This window comes from Apium graveolens, chromosome 10 (genome assembly GCF_009905375.1).
Source record: "Apium graveolens cultivar Ventura chromosome 10, ASM990537v1, whole genome shotgun sequence".
Classification (NCBI taxonomy): Eukaryota; Viridiplantae; Streptophyta; class Magnoliopsida; order Apiales; family Apiaceae; genus Apium; species Apium graveolens.
In genome coordinates, this window is record NC_133656.1 from 106,586,173 (window position 1) to 106,599,563 (window position 13,391).

Here is a 13,391-nt window from a genome sequence, read left to right on the forward strand (position 1 = left end):
TTGGAACTGTGGTTGTGACAGTATGTTGTTCACCAATTTTGGGAACCTCCATTTGAATTGGAGGGGAGTTGACCAGGTTACTGTCATGTACCATGGCCTCAAACCCTTGTTCTTCTTGCAAATAACTGGCACTTTAATAAGCTATACTTGCCTCCCCAATAGTTGGATCATTGGAAATTTGACTCCCAGCTTCTATTGACAAAGCAATTTTAGCCAGGGTTTTGAGGGGAGTTGTCCCTACTGGAGGAACCTCCAATTGAATTGGAGAGGATTTAGATAGCTCCCCCTCAGGAGTACTACCCTCAAACCTTTTAATCTGTGAAGATTGATTTGCACATGAAGGTGCATTTGGTATCATCACAGGGTCTTCAGTAAAAAATGATGAAACCCTTACGTTTTTGTTGGTGTCATCAAGGTCTACCCCAACATGTAGCCTCTCACCAACTGAATGTTGTTCCTGGGTGATGATCACAGTTTCTTAAACTGTGTCACTTGATGTTGGCAACACTTGAAAAATAGATTCAAGTATTTCGTTATAAGTAGAAGAAATTTGAGATATGAGATTAGAGATTTGAGCATTAAGTATTGGAAGCTCCCCCTGAATAGATGAGGGAGTTTCAAATGATGTGCTCTCAATATGTGTGCCATCCTTATTTCTTCTTTAATAAACTTGAGTGTGCTTAAGTTGTGGTGCAGACTTTTTACAAAGTGCACTAGGGAGAGTGCTTTGTTCAATAGAGACGCCCTGTTGAGAGGATGCCTCTAGAGTCTGTTTAGATCCCTCTTTTACAACTGCATCCTTTTGGGAGGATACAGAGGTAGCTCTATGAGTGGTCAGTTCAAGTTCCTTTACCTTCTTTGGCTTTTTGACCAAGGTAAACTATAGTTGGATTTGATCCTCACCACTCTCATTCACAACAGTTAAGGGTGCCTGCTTTTTTTTTTTTTACTTACTGCACCCTGTTGAGAGGATGAAGTGGTTGTTTTTCTAGCTTCTACTGGTGGAGAAGAAAGGGTCCCAGTTGTGGGTGTTCCGGTGTTTGTACTTCCACATGCACAGGAGTCATAACTGTGCTAGATGTTACATTGGACCTAATGTCAGGCATAGGGTAAGGGTAAGTTCTGAATCTATCTAACATAAAGTTAGTGATTCTCAGACTTACAGGTACCTTATTCTTTATAATTAGTGAACCAAATAGTATTTTGGACACTTGTTTACAGTTGCCTATTTTGGTTCTATCAATACCATTAAGTAAATGTATGTCTTGAACTTTATGATTTAAAGTAAATATAATAAACCTAGGGAAGAAAATTTCCTTACCTCTTGTGGCTAAAGGCATTGTGATCCTTGTGTTGAGTTCTTCCAGGATCAATAGCCCCACATTTATGTGCTTGTTGTGAGCCATGGAGAACACCAGCTTTTGAATCATACTGGATATGTTGTCATACCCAGTCTTCCTGCAGGTGAAGGCTCTCACTATGGAATCAAACAGGAATGACCATTCCCTCTTCAGATGCTTCTTTTCAAGCTAGCAAGGTTGATCTTTTCACTATAATTTATGAAGTCCATAAATTCAGCTAGCTCCTGTTTAGTAGGTACCTCCACCATGCTATCAGTAGGGATTCACATGGCCTTGTTGACAACATCCTCATTAAAATCCACTTGTTGGCCTTGGATTAAGCAATTCACCACTAGAGATATAGCCTGAGACTCATGCACAACTGTCTTAACCACAACTGAATTCCAGAATTCGTTGAGAACATCCATGTAGAAAATTGGATTTGCAGTAAAAGCACCTGCAAAGTATGTTTCAGACAAAAACTTGACAAAGCTCTTGAAACTGTCAGGAGCTTGATTAACATCTGTAAAAGCTAGGTAGTTGGTGCCCTCCTTTGGGATGAAAGCTCTAGCAGTGTTTGATGCCATTATAAGTGTTTGAATTTGAGTGGGTAAGAGATTTAAAAGAGAAAGAGTTCGAAATGTGAGAGAACGGTTAAGATTTGCAACAGCTAGGTCACTTGAGATCTTGAAAGCGTAAAGAACGGTTATGTCGAGATGTCTGGGTATTTATAGAAAAAGGCAAATGACTTGTTGAGAAGTATGAATAAATTCTTATCGAGAAGTCACATGAGAGAATAGATACATATCAATATGTCACTTTCCTGACTTATCGAGATCTAGATAGTGACTTATCGAGATGTCAAATAAATACCCACTTTGTCCTGAATGGACTGAATTTTTTCAATTTTTATTTGAATAAATCAAAATAAAATTTGAATGATTTTATGTCAAAAGCTTTTTACTAAAAGAATTTATAGAATTAAATTATTCAAGTTCTAAGTTATCGAGAAGTCTAAGAATGGATACTTGTAGAGAACTTTATGAGTTAACATATGTCGAGATCTCTACAAGACTTATCGAAAAGTCATAATGAGGCTTGTCGAGAAGTCCTTCGAGAAGTCTGTAGAAAGACTTATCGAGAACTCTATCGAGAAGTCTCAAAATGACTTGTCGAGAAGTCAATTAGACTTATCGAAACTCAGTTCTCTATATACTTTTGTTCTTTTTTATTTTTACTTATATTTAATTCACATACTAAAAATATAAATTAACATTTAGACAGTTTTTTTTCTTAAAATTTGAAAAATTCCAAGTTGAATTTTGAAAATAAATATACAGAGAATTCTGAAATATTAATAACTCATATTCCAGTTAATTTCCAATTAAATCAAATTAATTTTGATTCACTAGAAATTAATCTACTGCAACATATTAGCTGAGTTCTTGCCTTTAGGATGAAGAATTTAACATTCCAATTTCAGCAACAAGTCTAATGAAAGTTGCTTCATCCAAAGGTTTAGTGAAAATGTCAGCTAATTGTTTTTCTGTTGGAACAAAAATGAGCTCAATAGTACCATTTGCATCATGTTCTCTAATAAAATGGTACCTTACATCAATGTGCTTTGTTCTAGAATGGTTAACTAAATTAGCAACAATAAAAATAGCACTAGTATTGTCACATATAATTGAAATTTTGTGTAACAATAGGCCATAATCCATTAGTTGATTTCTAATTCAAAGCACTTGAGCACAACAAATTCCAGCAGCTAGGTATTCAGCTTCAGCTGTGGAAGTTGATACAGATTGCTATTTTTTATTGTACTAGGATACAAGTCTTTGTCCAAGAAATTGACAGCTTCCACTAGTGCTCTTTCTGTCAACCCTGCATCCAGCAAGATCTGCATCTGTGTATCTAACAGCTTCAAATATAGTTCCCTTGGATACCATAATCCCAAGCTTGGTGTTCCCTTTAAGTATCTGAAAATTCTCTTCACAGCCATCAAATGTGATTACTTTGGATTGGATTGAAATCTTGCATACAGACATGTTGCAAACATAATCTTTGGTCTACTAGCAGTTAAATACAACAAAGATCCAATCATCCCTCTATAACCTGAGATGCCTACACTTTTTCCTTTCTTATCTTCATCCAACTTTGTAGCTGTAGACATGGGTGTTGATGCAGGTGAACAATTAACCATTCCAAACTTCTTCAATAAATCTTTACCATATTTAGTTTGGCTGATGAAGATTCCATCACTTCTTTGACTGACTTGAATTCCAAGAAAGTAACTTAATTCTCCCATCATGCTCATTTTATATCCACTCTGCATGAGTCTTGAGAATCTTTGACATAATTTTTCATTAGTAGAACCAAAAATGATATCATCCACATAGATTTGAACTAGGATTATATCACCACCATGCTGCTTGTATAATTGTAATAACTCGAATTTTTGAGACCCTGTAAAATGTTTAATGAATAGTAACCCTGTCAGACGGGAAAACTTTTGAGCCCACACTATATAGTGCATAAGAAAATGAGTTTCGGAATAGATATTACGACTTTACGTACCAAATAAGTGTATGTAAACGCTATTAGTTTTCGAAGGAAACGAACTCTGAAAAACAACCGTAATTACGACTTATCAAGGATTACGGGAATCACAATGTAAGTACGAGATTAAAATCCTACGGATTTATATTCAATTAGGATAAATAAAAATATAATGGATAGAAACGAAAAGAATTACATTGCGAACCAATTACGAATAAGTATTGCGGAGAACGTTTAAGTAACCGAGCGAACGCGTAAACGATTAATTAAACGTAACGCACTAACTAAACCATGGTAAGGAAGTAACCATGGTTACTTCATCAAATAGTAAGCTAACCCTAGGATGACCAAGCTAGCTAGCAAATAGTGTGCTAAGGAGCTAACCTTGTAGTTTACCTTGTAAGCTAGCAAGCTACAAAGATTTGTCCATGGATTTGGAGACAAGGAATAAACCTAGAATGCTATACTAGGAAGAATAAAAATCAAGTTGCAAGATATCAACTCACCTTCCAAGAAGCAACCTAAAAATTCTTCCAAGAGAAGCAACCAAGGGCTATAAATACCCCCCATCACCAAGCCCCATTCGGCTATTTTAAAGAAATAAGAGAAATTGCAATTCAAAACTTCAAGCTCTAGTTCTTGTAAAATCCTACAATTATTTTCCAAGTCTCCTAGAAAATAAACTAAGGTAAGAAAAATCTTTCATCTCTTTTTATCAAGGTTTGATGGGTGGAATAAATTCAAGAAGTTCACTAGTGAATAGTGTGAATAGTAACCTCTCTTTGGTTCTTGATTTTTAATGGTGGTTTTAGGTTCCAAAAATCATACCAAGCACTTTCAAGCCTCCACCATCCTCAAGAACACATCTCAAGCTTTCAAGAAAGGTAAAAATCTTTGGCGTAACTTTATTTAAGGTTCATGTTTAAGATCCATTTAGTGGGTGTTAGTAAACCTAGTATACTAAGTGTTGTTTATGAAATCTTGATGATTAAGTTAAGTAGATTTAAGGTTGGTTGTTGTTGCCTCAAGAACATGATTTTCTTGAGAGGAGTTTGTGTGTTAATGATGATATGATGATTGTTGGTGGTTGTGTTGATAGTTAAGGCATAAACGAAACCCCGATCGTAAACGTAACTTCGTTAAAACCAACAAACCGTAACTTTAAGTTTCTGCAGAAATTCTCGAAGTTGTAAACTGTAGATTCTTATGAAATAACCTTTGTTTAAGATATACAATGTTATAAGGATCGTTTAGGCGCTTGAATCACTTAATTCCGATTTACGGATCAAAAGTTATGATCGTTTTAGTAAAAGTGTTTTACGCGACAAAATCTGCTACAAATCACGAAATTTGAAAATATAAAGGATAGACTTAAATGTATTCTTAAATCATTAAATTTTTACAGAGAGTAACATGTGGAGTTTCCTAACTGTCATAAAAATTTCAAGTGAAAATAATGATTTCTCAATTTTATAAAAATGTCGGAGCCGAGACTGCGCGAGTAGAAACCGTAAGAATCCTTAAGCGGAGCCGACAACGATAATGAGAATGAACTCAAGATACTTAGGAAAATGAAGTGACCATAAAGTGTTTATGACTTAAAAGAAATGTTAAGGGTAGTATGAGTTGAGAGGGTGTATAATGAGTAGCACATGAGTGCGAATTACCGTGAATTAGGGTGGAACCTAACGAAATGAAATGTGTTTATGGTTATAGATTTCCGAGCGGAACCTAGAGCATCCTCCACCTCGAGATACCCAGGCAAGTTTACAAACCCAACTCCATTTTACTGTTGTGTTGTGAAAAGATTGTTTTACTATCATCGCATAAATACTATGTTTGCCATGATACGTAGTTTTGAATTTTCGCATGATATAGTGATGTTGTACGATAAGTATATATCGTGAAATATTATTTCACTTTAAGCGTAATGTATGATAGAAGACCGAGGGTCGGTCAGGATTTAAGATAAAACCCGGAAATCGCTCCGGAGGTATTATAGGACGGATATAAGTCCATAATAGTACATTTTAAAGGGACTCATCGTCCACTTACGAAACACTAAAACACCTCGAACTTTTAAAATGATTTCCCAATGAGCATAGTCCCTCAACTATATTTTATTGATTCGGATATTAAATACTATATACGTATTCCTTTATTATAGGAGTAGTATACTTCAACGTTTATTTACTCTAACCGATTAATCATTATAGATTATTAATTATGTAAACACAAACTAGTTGAGGAATACTATTTAAATAAATCTTTTAAAAAGAATAACTCATTCGAGGTATGATGAATATCAATTATCATTTAATCATTTATAGACTACTGTTTAATTAATGATTATTTATTTAAGAATTGTTATTGATTTAAAGATCATAGATCCTGATATACCTTCTGATTTAGAAGTATCATTCGAATAATTTCAGATCGTCGGTGAATATTATCCCGACCTATTATTATATTGAATATAGTTTCAAGAAGAAACTTTCCCCTTATTAATTATCTGTTGACAACGGTCAACTCACATCCCTAGTACTTCCTCCGAAATTCTCGGAAGTACGTATATACATATATATACACTTATATTCTAAAAAGATAAATAATCTCTATCAATAAGCAAAACGCTTGGGGAACTTCGATGTGGTTCAAGTTCCCGGGATGGATAGAATTCTGTTGAAGGACAATGGAGGGGTAGACTCTGGTACTATGTGTGCTGGATGGGCTACCAAAGGTACCGCAGGCGAAGGTACTTTGTGTACTCAGGAACTTGTGAAGTATGTGTATACCCGAAAATGGGACACGTAGCCCGAATGCGGCCAGGGTGATACCCGAGAGATGACGGTATTAGTCCTTTTACTAGTAAAGAAGGTTACTTTCCGTAGGACGACTGATCATCGTATGTGGTGGCTCCTGTGAGATGTCCAAAAATCTTCCAATTGGAATTGATATGCAATACCGTAACCCAAGCCTAGGTGCTGGGATTACTATTAAGGTATTCACAGGTTATAAAAACCCCTTAAAAGAATTATTCTCATAAGAAGGTGTGGGACACCGATAAATCTACTTTTAAATAAAATATATATACAATATATAATGTTATTATACAGTCAATTTCATACTATACATTATTATGCTGAGCATCTTAGCTCACACTTGCTTTCTTAAATTGACACAACACAACAGTGAATCAAGATGCCTGCCATGAGAACCACAGCCAGGAAATGGGTAGGAAATGGCCAGCTGTTCCGTAGATTGTTTGGTGCAGTACCTCAGGTAGTCGGAATAAGCTGGATTAGTTTTCAGTTGTTTATAGTTCAGCTTATTTATAAGTATGGTTTATGTAAAATAAGGAATAAGAAGCGTATATTCGGCCGACGGATTAACCTTACTTAAGGTCACCCCCGGTAAGACTAATTACATTTGGGTTGTAATAAAATTTCTCTAGTAATGATGGTTCATTTCCAAGACAATAACCTGTAGTGTATGTGTGTTAAGTATGGGGTCGTGAAGCGTGAGTATTTACATATTGTAGTGTGAGTTGTGTGAGATTAGATAGCGTGGCTTCCGAGACTCCTGACCCCGGGTTTTGGGGCGCCACAGAAATGGTATCAGAGCCTTAGATTATCAAATCTTGGAAACGATAGGATATAAAATATGTAGACCTAAGAATAATAAAACAATCAATTAGAGCTCAAGTCGAGTTCGTCGTCGGGCTACACGGGTAGTCTTGACTGTTTTACCCTCAAGGGAATTCCAACTCTAAGTTAGTAACACCTTGCCTATTGTGTCAGGTACCAGTGGAGCCTAGGAGGGAGGTTGACCCTGTTGATGAATTGATGATTCCTGAGCATAACCCTATTCCCGAGCCAGAGAGCCCACCCATTGATGATTCAGACAATGACCCTACTGAGGATGTCCTAGAAGAGGAGACTGAGCTTCCTGTCCCCGTAGCTAATGGCGTAGTATGGAGAGATGTAGAGATGTACCCACACCAGGCTATTCGCTCTCCTACACCACCCCCAGGGATCCAGAGCCCTATGTCCTATACTGATGACGATGATGAGGAGGCGATACGCGCACAGTTCCATGAGGTCCAGAACATATCCTCTAGCGACCCAGACTCACCTCTACCACCACCGGCGACCATGCATGTAGCCGTACACGACTGGGTAGTGAGTCAGCTTAACGCTGAGATCACGGCGGCGTCTGCCCGCATTGCTGAGTTACGTCAGACACTGACAGCTGAGAGAGCTACCCGACTAGGATACCCCGGAGACTTCAGAGCTGCTTCCCCAGCCATAGACCGTAGAGAGATCGATGGGATCGAGCTCCGTACCAGGGTTCAGATGAGGATGACATCAGTGGGAGGATACACCCGGTAGTCGATGCAGAGATGATGATTGCAGGAGCGATGAGGAGGGTGCGTGACCTCACTCGTAGTGATAATGATTGAGAGATTAGTGACTAGATGTAGACCTTGAAGAAGGCTGAGTGACTTGTCACCAATTTTGATAGGATTGCTAGTAGTAGATAGCGTTCCTAGCCTTTCAGGGCACACGGCTTATGTATTTTCCTTTCAGTATTTAGAACTAGCAATGTTAGATTGTAATCAGGCATGTATGAACTCGGCTAGTTGTTTCATCCCCAAGATATAATTGGGAGATCTTATGAATATATATCGAAGCTGTTATTAAAGAATTAATGTCTATATTAATGCACTTTATAAAACCTGTTAAATAATAAATGACATGCTCATATATGAATAAAATAACCTAACTGTCATAATCCTGTGACCAATTTTCCTTATCAGAATAATGCCACCCCGTAGAAGAGGAATCAGGGCACAACCCGCAGAGTCTGTTAACCAACAACGAGGTGACCCAGTAGTAAATGAGGGAAGTGAAGAAGACATAGACTATAATGAATATGATGAAGAAGAATAAGAATATGTAGAAGAAGAAGCTGAGGATACCCATCAGGGAGGGAACCCCGTAAATGAATTTATGGAACTGCTAAGGGCAAATCTGAACCAACAGCCTATTCCACCACAGCCCCCTGTTGCCCAACAGACTGCAACTACTGTCTTTAGAGCCTTCAAGTCCCTCAAACCCCCAGAGTTTCTAGGATCTGCTGACCCCGTTGAAGCACGGGCCTGGCTCAAAGAGATAGAAAAGTCCTTCGAGATACTAGGAGTTGAGGAACGACATAAGACCATTTTCACTTCTTACATGTTGAAAGGAGAAGCTAACTATTGGTGGGAGTTCAAACAAAACCTAGAAACTGATGCTGTGATCCCATGGGATAGATTTACCCGACTGTTCTTAGACAAGTACTTCTCTAGGTTTATGGAAACCCAGATGGAGATTAGGTTTCTGGAGTTGAAACAGGATAAGATGACCGTGGTAGAATATGAGGCCAAATTTACTGAGTTGTCTAGATTTGTGCCTGAGTTTGTGAATACTGAAGAAAAGAAAGCGCGAAGGTTCCAGCTTGGTCTGAAACAATGGATACAGAACAGAGTAGCAGTGTTAGAACTGACAGACTATGCCACCTTAGTACAGAAAGCCTCGATTATTGAAGCTGGTAGTGAGCAGACTGTGAAAGAAAAGGAGAATAGGAAGAGGAAGATAGGAAGCCAAGGAATAGGAACCGGAAACAGGAGCCTTCCAAGTAGGTTCGTCAGGGGAGCGGTGTCCCAATCTGCAAGAGGCCCCAGATTCAGAAAGGCCCCAAGTGAGAGCGTTGTCCAGGGCGGCGGACAATCTAGGGCAACATTTCATAGCAAACCACGTGCCCCAATACCAGAATGTCAAACCTATAAGAAGAGGCGCCTTGGAGTGTGTAACCAGACAAGAGCCCCTCTGAGATGTTACCTGTGTGACCAAATCGGACACCTTGCCAACAGTTGCACCCGGCCCAAAGTAACGTGTTTCCAATGTGGGAAGGTAGGACACATGAAGCGGGATTGCCCAACGTTGAAGCCCTCAGCCTCAGGAATAAGTAGAGCTGCATCTAACCGACCTCCAGCCGCTAGGACCTTCAACATGACTTGTAACACCCCCAGATCCGGGGTCGGGAATCCGGGTTGTCACGGTCTTTCTTTCCACAATATCACTTTACTTAATTAATAATAAATACCCTCATGCTGTGACCCCACACTAACACACACCACAACTCGTTATAGTCTCAGAGATGAAATTGAAATAAGTACAAGTCTTTGAATCCACAATTTAAAATTATTACAACCCAAAATGATTACTTGATAATTTACAGTTAATTGCCATTATCTGCCACAAGTTATAATTATACATAATTGGATTCTCAAAAGTAGATGGTCTAAACTACAATGGATCTACCTCTGCAGCTATAGCAGCTACAATATCAGCGGGAAGACGCGGGACGCTTCCCACGCGCTTGCGCTGGGTCTGCTGGAGTCTGGCCATCTCTCCTAACTGTTGTTGTGTGATGAAGAAATAAAGCAAGAGTGAGCCTTACAGCTCGCAAGATAATATGTAGTGATAACAATAATACCAGTATCTAAATGGATACTTACTAAAATCTTTATCGTGTGTAAGATAGTTACTTACTAGATATAAGTAAAAACAAGGAATGAAGTTACCAATACTTCCCCACACTTATATCATTTATAAAGCTACTTGAACTATCACCGTTCAAAGTATAATTAAATTCACGAGGTCATCCCATAGATGAGACCACAAATAAACTTGAAAATATTTGATCTTTGAAATATTTTGAAAAGAAATGAAGTTACGAGATACTTCATTCAATGGATACACCAATAAAAATGTTTGACCCTGTCAATGCTTCGGCAACCACCCATTAGTAGCCTTTCGATCGAAATGCTACGGGTAGTGTTGCAGAATTATCCAAATGGATGATGAACTCATTACGGGAGTTTACCGCGCCAGGAAGACCACTTACGATGATCAGTCGTAGTAGTACAACCCCACCATTTTCTACATGTAGAGGAGAACCTGTCGGATTTACTTGTCAACCGAACACTGAACTCCTAAGGAATGGACCGCCTTAGCGGAACTTCCAGGCCATTTGGGCCAATATAATAAGGCTGGGCCGGCGCTACTCGACCACTTACGCCACTCCTAGTTCAGATGAAATCCATGACTCTGAAACGTAAAGCTCGTTTCCCCCTTTCCCCAAGTAGAAACTTGTTGATACGGCTCCACCAAGAAGTCGTATCTAGTTGGAAAGGAAAACTCACCGATATTTCCCAGGCGATGCCTGTTAATGGATTAACTTGTTCCAAGAATTTTACTTCCCGAATATTGGGTAAGTAATCAAAAAACTCTTTTACCAAGACAGCAACCTTGTTGCGAATATAAAACACACCACCGAGCCGGATCCCCCATGTTTTGAGCGAGTATTTAAATCCCCTTTTTAAAAGGAAGATCTTAAATATAAAAATAGTTTTGGGATCCGCTCTATCTTTTGAAAATCATTTTAAAGACTCGAAAACACTTTAAAGAGTGTTTGGAGTAAAACTGATTTAATGAAGTAAATCAGTCCCCAGAATATTTAGAAAATATCTGAATATTATTATTTAAATAATATTCCCATAAAAAAATAATCTTTATAAAATAATTGAAGTAGAAGTATTAAAACTTATACTTGAAATGAATAGCAAATAATCAAAGATATACTTATACGAAAGTAATATCTTTATTTGAATAATCAAAAATAAGTTTGATTATCGACACCTTATTCTTTAATAAAATAAAGAATATATCTCAGCAAATAATCGGAGTCATAGATCCTCAAATGAATATTCAAATAATATTCAATAAATAAATAAGCTGAGTCATAATACCTCGAATGAATATTATAAATAATATTCATTAAATAAAAGAAAGGAGTCATACATCCTCAAATGAATATTCAAATAATATTCAATAATAAAATGAAGTTTAAAGTTATCGAATAAACCTTATTCGATTAATAGTTTGGAAAACTATAACCATATATATATAATATATATATATATATATATATATATATATATATATATATCCATATCCATATAAAATCTACTCGGGATCCTCGACTCCCGGTTTTAGAAAATATTTTCACCCTTGGGTCCCTATACTAAGGGTATATGCAAGATACAACTATCCTCTAGCATAGGTATTATCAAATAAACCAACAGATATATATCTCAAGAATATAAAACAGGCATGCATATATACCATATCACATGCTACAATATATCGCAACATTTGCTAAATAACAATCATGCAATATCACAAGATAATGCATATACATACATTTACATCACAACAACAGTGTATCGGATAGAATACTTGCCTGAGCGACTTGGGGGTGAGAAAGGCTCGGGACGAGTCTGGCAACCTATAAACAACAAGTAAGTTGGAATTAAACCAAAATCACTTGTAAGTCTATGCTTTAACTAACTTAGACTCTAACGCTAGTTTTACGCTCACCGATACGCTTAAGTCACTCGGGTACCCTCGGCTCCACCATTTTTAATAACTTGACCTTTACGAGTTTTAACGCGATTCCTTCGCGAATGACTTACCAACTGCCTAACACACTTACCATAAATGTTTCACACATTAATTAATCCTTTTTGGTCTTTAACCTACATTCCAAAGTAAGGCGAGGGAAAAAGTTTCGTTCGTGAAACGCCGTTACCTGAAACGGTCGTTTCTCCTAAACCGTAAATCGGAATCGGACGAACTACATATCAAAACGAAGCTCGTAACATGAGCTATCTAAACATGGCAGTGGTCACAATTTAACAGGGGGTTCTCGGGTCCTAATGCTATGCACAAAAACAGTCCAAAGAAAATCGGACATTACGACGGCTATGTTTACGCGATTTCCCATTTTTAAAACTACCCACAATCATCACAAACCATCCTCAAATCCACACACATCAAACACCCATCCTTACCACATCATAACAATCCCAAACAATTCAATATTACTCATTCATACATATGCTTAACCTAACTTTAATCATGCTTTAAGTTTCTTTAAATCAAAACCACTAAATTATCATTTCATTTCACCACCATTCCAAATCTCAACTCTAAACATAACAACAAGATACCATAACATCTTACTCATCAAAATCACTTTATAATATATATGAACCTAGGGTTTGAAAGTGGTATACCTTCCTTGGATTGGTGGGTGAAGCTAGGAAGCCTTAATAAGCTTGGAGTAGTCTTAAGAAAGCTTGGATCTTCAAGAAAACAAGAAAAAAAACTCAAGTTAAAACTTGAAAACACTATTCATTGTCTTCTCCAATGATTAAATCAAGAAGCTAGAGAAAGAATTTGTGGCTTAAACTTATGATATAGCCATTACTAAGCATAAGGATGGTTAGGGAATTTTCTTACCAATTAAGGATGCTTGGATCTTGATTTTTGAAAATTTAAGCTTTGAAAAATGCAAAAAGCCGTGAGCAAGATGAAGAACAAT